The following is a 6000-nucleotide window of genomic DNA, read 5'->3' as shown; positions in this document are numbered from 1 at the left end:
AACTCATGCAATATTATTCAAAATGGGTGACTCTGGAGGACATTATCCTGAGTGAAGTATCTCAGTCGCAAAAGGACAAATACCATATGGTGCCACTGCTGTAAAATGGGACTGATATCAGGGTTGGGGTAAGAATGAGAAAAACTTGATAAATTGTGTATACTACATTGAAACAGATGAGGGAGAGTATAATTTAAAAGTGATGTATGATAGGGTATTATGGTTATCACAAGAGCCCACAATTAAGGTTGCATAGTGGAGTGTACTTGGGGTGGTGGGAGGGGTGGGGGGATTGTATACCAAAGAAAGAATTTTCCTTTTACTTTTCAAAGAGAAGAGAGAACTGGGCAGTGGCGGGGCGGGGTGGGAAGGGGTTGCTGAGCAGGGAGAAAAGCGCAACATTGAATGAATGGAAATCCAAAGTCTCTGTAAATGTTCATTAAAATTATTAAAATAAAATCTACAAAAATAAATTTAACAGAAAGGAAAAGTGGCTAACACAAAAATGAGATTTAGAGGCTCTATTTCTGGAAGAATAATGATAAAATTCCCTGTTAAAGACTGGAACACATTTCGACAGTGGTCATCTCCTCCAACTTTATCAGTGTGTATTTGGTTCAATTTAGCTGAAAAAAAAATATAGTACTATGGTTGAATGTATGAATTTAGAACTCTCAGCATTTACAGATATAAAATATTTACGCCATTTATTTAATTCCCATTTTCTGGCTCTGATTGCTGCTATTATGAAGCAGCCATTTTTGTGTTATTGAGGGTAATTATTTCCTTTTTTTCTCTCTCCTTCCACATTCTATCATTTCTTTTAATCTTTGTGTTCAGAAGTTTTACCAAGTGTTACCTGTTGTTGTACATAGAGTCACTGTGAGTTGTGAGCATCTCAAAGGCACATATCAACCTCTACAGCATATTGTACATGAGTTTATTTTGGTTTCTCAAACTTATGCACTATCATCATTCATAATTTCTAAGACCCTTTTGATTATTTGTCAGCTCACAAATAAATTAGATAGTTGGATGGATAGATAGAAGGATAAGTTCCAAAATCTGCATTTGTTTTGAATTAGTGTTTATACTACTTTAATTCTGAAAGCTTCTTGCTTAATAATTCACCTGAAAATTGTTGCTATGGATTTTCCATAATATCAGAAGTTTCTAATATAAAGGAAAACTCAACTTACCTAATGATTATATTTATCTGTCACTTTTAGTATCCCCTCATATCTCACCAGGAAGCACCAGTGGAGAAGACATCATGAGAAAATATAGGACTTTCTCAACTGCCCAAGAAATCAGAACATACATTTTACACTTTGAGACTATAGAACGTAGATTTGAACTCTGTTGAGAGGCTTGCTATCAAGAATTTGTATGAACTTTAATGAATAATTTATTCTCTATAGAGTTTCCAATTGTTATTTATGTTATAGGAGGACCACACTTACTTAACTCATTGAGTTGGAACAGACTCATAGTTGACTCTACATTGCATTTTTGAGGCTTTAAATCTCCCAGGAGATAACCCATCTTCTCTTGTTGTGTGCCTGGTGAACTTGAACCACCAAAAAGGTGTGGCCTTTTGAGTGGCAGTGCAATTACCTATGGACTAATTATTAAGATTTTATCATAATTTTTAAAATTTTTTGGGTCCACGTTATTCAAGATAAAATATCTGGAGAAAAAGCTAACACTCATACCCTTAGGAAATGTTTTACTGTTGAAAATCCACGTAAAACTTTCAGATTAATTAGGAGCTTTTGGAAGCACAAATGTAAAAGAGTGACACTGATGTCATCCAAAATCACTATTGTATTTTTGGGATCCCAAGACATATGTGCCATGCTTTTCTTCTACATTAGTGTTTATTCAGGCTGCATTTCTCTGTCATTACAACATCCATAAATTTTATGGAAATGAATTATGGTACAAAAGATGCCAGGCTAATGATATACCAAATGTTTGGATTGAAGAAATCCAATTATCATAATTAAAGTTTTATCTGATAGAATTCCAGAATTTTATTTGTGAATATTTGATCTGCCATCAGATATTTTATATATTTATATATGAATAATGATGCTAACAAATAACAATAGGTAACCATCTCAAGTGTTCTACAACATAAGGGTAAATTAATCTCAGAAATTATTTTAAAGGGCTAATAACCCAGAGAGTGTCCAGGCCAGCCCACAGACTTAACCCCTCACTATGGGATTTTAAAGATACACCTGTAAGCAGGCCTCCACCCTTGGTCAAAAGTTCAAAATGATACCCGCGTTTGAGGGGAGAAAACAGTAACACACATCAAACACAACCCCAAAACTTCCCTTACACCAGTCACCACATAAGAGAAGTTTTTGGAGTTGTGTTTGATGTGTGTTACTGTTTTTGGGGGGTTTTTTTTTTCTTCCACCTAAAAGTGAGTGTCGGTTTGAACTTTAAATTTATTAATTTTAGAATGAATATGCTTTAGGTGATACAGCAATTGTTTGTCTATTTCCTGTACTGAATAACTTGGAGTTGCTGTGATACTGAACACCACGCCATAGTTGTGTCAAATACCATATTGGTTACCCATCATGTACAATGTTTGGAGAAGCTTCCAGATTGATTCAGGTTGGGAAGCAGGAGTAACATCCACTTCTTAAATTAGATGCCTCTGGAAACTCTATAAACATACAGAAGTGATTTTATTGAGCAGAGTTCCCATCTTTTGTACAAGGGTCACTGTGAATGTTATTCTACTTGATGACACTTAACCACTGCTAACTGAGACTACCGTTGTTATTCAACCACTGCTAACTGAGACTACCGTTGTTATTCAACCACTGCTAACTGGGACTACTGTTGTTATATGAACATTCTTCTACTTTGTACATCACTCTTTGTCAATGTGCTGTATGAAGTAACCTGGGTTTGCTGTGATGCTGAACCTTGTGCCATTGTATCAAACATAATTATGGTTTTCCAATGTGGACAGTGTTTGGTGGAGCTCCCAGTTGTAAAACAGGTTTGGAAGCAGGAGTAGCATCCACTTCCTAAACCACATGCCTCTGGAAACTCTATGAACTTAGAGTAATGACGACAGTTATGGAAAGGCATTAGGTATTTTGTTCATAGAGTTGTTATGAGTCATGCTCGGCTTGACAACAATCGACAACAAAAATCACAACAACAATACAGTTACAGTCAATACCTATATGGAAGCAAGAAATTATATAAATCATTAATAATTACACACTCACAGATACTTACATCTCCTTTTAATGAAAATATATGAAACATAGACATTTTTAGTCCAACTTTATGTTTTCTCTGTAGTCTTTGTTCCATTTATACTTAATTCCTGGGATGTATTGACTCTTGAAAATGTCAACTTTTCTAATCACATTTCCATTTATGAAATAAATCATTACTTATAATTCGTTGTTACAGTTGATAAAGAAGCAAATGCACAAGGCATCTCTGATAACCATGCCCCATTTCAGAGTAATTGACAGAGAAACAGTTAAGGCACTTTTGGAAATTGTTCTGAGAAAATGAGAAATAGAAGTGATTTTTTTTATTGTTGATGTTCTCAAATATTGACTAGACATTTGATCTCCTGGGCTACACTTTACCGTATTTTTTGTGACTGTTCAGTATTAAAATGTGCTGTCTATGTAGTTTTCTACCATGGTAAGAGAAGAAAGAGTTTTTAGAATGTGGTCAAAACCAAGACAGAGAATTAATCTTATTATATTGATGGAAACTGTGGGCACATAGTATCAACTACAATTTGAGATGGTTAACTTTAATATGGTATTAGCATAAAAATATTAAAATATACAACAATAGCCCCTTGTTTGAGAATCAAGGCCTCTAAAATTTTTAGTGCAAAAATTACATCTAGCTGTGTGGTATATTTTATTCAAAATTATTATCCTAGCCACAAAATTTTACTCTGCCATGTGTTTGGGTAGAAACATGCAAATAGGGTGTATTAGACTATCCACAAGGGGATATGCTATCTCATAATTCTCAAATCTCACTAATCAACAAGAAAATGGTCTAGTCTTGCCAATAAATTGAACAGCTCAAGGAGCAAATGAGACTTTACCCACCGATGAAGAAAAGAAAGATAAGGAGGAGGAGGAAGAGAAGGAGAGGCAGCAGCAGCAAGAGAATGCAGGACACACTTCAGGACCAGATACTCTGTTCCAGGTACACCAATGGCAGAAGCAGCCATAGTCAAAGCAGAGGAATAGAGAAAACTGATAAGAGATGGAGCTCACTGCTCTCCCTGCCCTTCTCCTCCCCCCACCGGATGGAACCAGAACTAACAATTTGGGGGAGTAGGGAGAGTCAATATTGGCAGGCTTGCCAACTTTGTAATACTAGTCTAAAGCCATTAAGCTGAAATCTGAGGTGCCTGTGAACACACTTTGGAAGCTCTCCTGATTCTGCTACTAATCTAGGTTATAACCATTTGACTTTCTCAATATGTTTCTCTGTGGTATGTGAGTTATCACATCAGATTTTGTAGTTAGTCTGGTGTTGAGATGAGTAGAAGGAAGTACAGAAGCAGGAGACATATCTGACCTCAAGGGAATTGGTTTTGTGTATTAATGCCATTGATGGGGACAGTTTCACTTTGTGAACTTTTGAAGTTGTTAAAGGTCAGTTATGGCTGTTCTCACATGACTATTGGTCTTTTTACAAGCTGGAAATTCAAAGTATAAATAGTGACTAAAAGCAAAAAAAGTAGAAGCAAAAAGCATACAAACATGACAAACAAAAACATAGAAACTTGAGGGGGGAGAGAAATATGGCTAAATGAAAATAATTGAAAGAGAAAAATCATTCTGATAAGACAGAATGGGGATAGATAAGTAAGCCACATTAATGATTTAAACTTTAGTATATTGCTTTATATTTTGGTTTTTCCTGGTGTGTATTTTTTTCTTGAACAAACAAACAAACAGAAAGTCAAGTATTTATATGGTAAGCAACTTTATAAGCATTTAAAACACTCAGAAAACTATGGGTTGCAGAGAAATAAACATAAATTATAGTGGTGATGATGTTCAAAACAGAAGTAGCATATTTGAACAATCATTAGTAAATGAATGTGAAAAACTTCAGTGAATGACTAGATAAGGAATAATAGTATAAAAACTAAGGATATGAAAAGTTGGAAAACATTTGCGTAAATAAGAAACATATTGCAGATGAGATGATGAGATCGCTTTATGGATATGTCAAATTAAGTTGACCGGGAAATATCCAAGTAGTTACCTAGTAATATGTAAAACATGTGAATATAAATATTAGGAGAGATATGAGAGATACAAGTAAATATCTAATCTATTTAACATATAGTTAGTATATACAGTGTGGTCAATGATATAGCTGAATATATTTGGTACCATAAGAAAAGAAGATGGCATTGGGCACGAAGTAGAATCTTTAAGAGCATCTAAAGAAAATGTCACAGGCTGAAAACAAGAGAGAGTTTCAAGAATAAGGCATATTACAGATTAAATTGTATAATTGCATGTTTTTCAAAATATGCAACTTGACTAAGCTATGATCTCAATATTATATAATAGTTCTCTCTGCTTTAAACCCTAATCTTCATAATATTAATGAGCCCTAGTGGTCTAGTAGTAGGGAGCTACACTGCCATCTCAAAGGCAGAGTTTTATTCCACCAGCTGATTCATGGGTGAAAGATATGCTTTCTCCTCCCATGTGATTTACTGTATTGGAAAACCCACTGGAGGGTCAATTATGAGTTAGTTCCAACTCAACAGTATACAACAACAACGTCATGAGAGAGAGGCAGAAAACACTCTATAAGAGTTGTTGCATTTTAAGTCTGTCTGTTTTATATATGAAACAGACTAAACAAGGTACTTGACAACTAATAAGAAATAAAAGCTGGGAAAAGAAGTTCTTCGGACTTGAGATCCCTGTCTGTAGACATACAGTTTCTCAAGAG

The sequence above is a fragment of the Elephantulus edwardii genome, unplaced genomic scaffold (genome assembly GCF_000299155.1).
Source record: "Elephantulus edwardii isolate Elephantulus edwardi_28Jun2011 unplaced genomic scaffold, EleEdw1.0 scaffold00076, whole genome shotgun sequence".
NCBI classification, from domain to species: domain Eukaryota; kingdom Metazoa; phylum Chordata; class Mammalia; order Macroscelidea; family Macroscelididae; genus Elephantulus; species Elephantulus edwardii.
Note: the sequence above shows the minus strand (reverse complement) of the source record.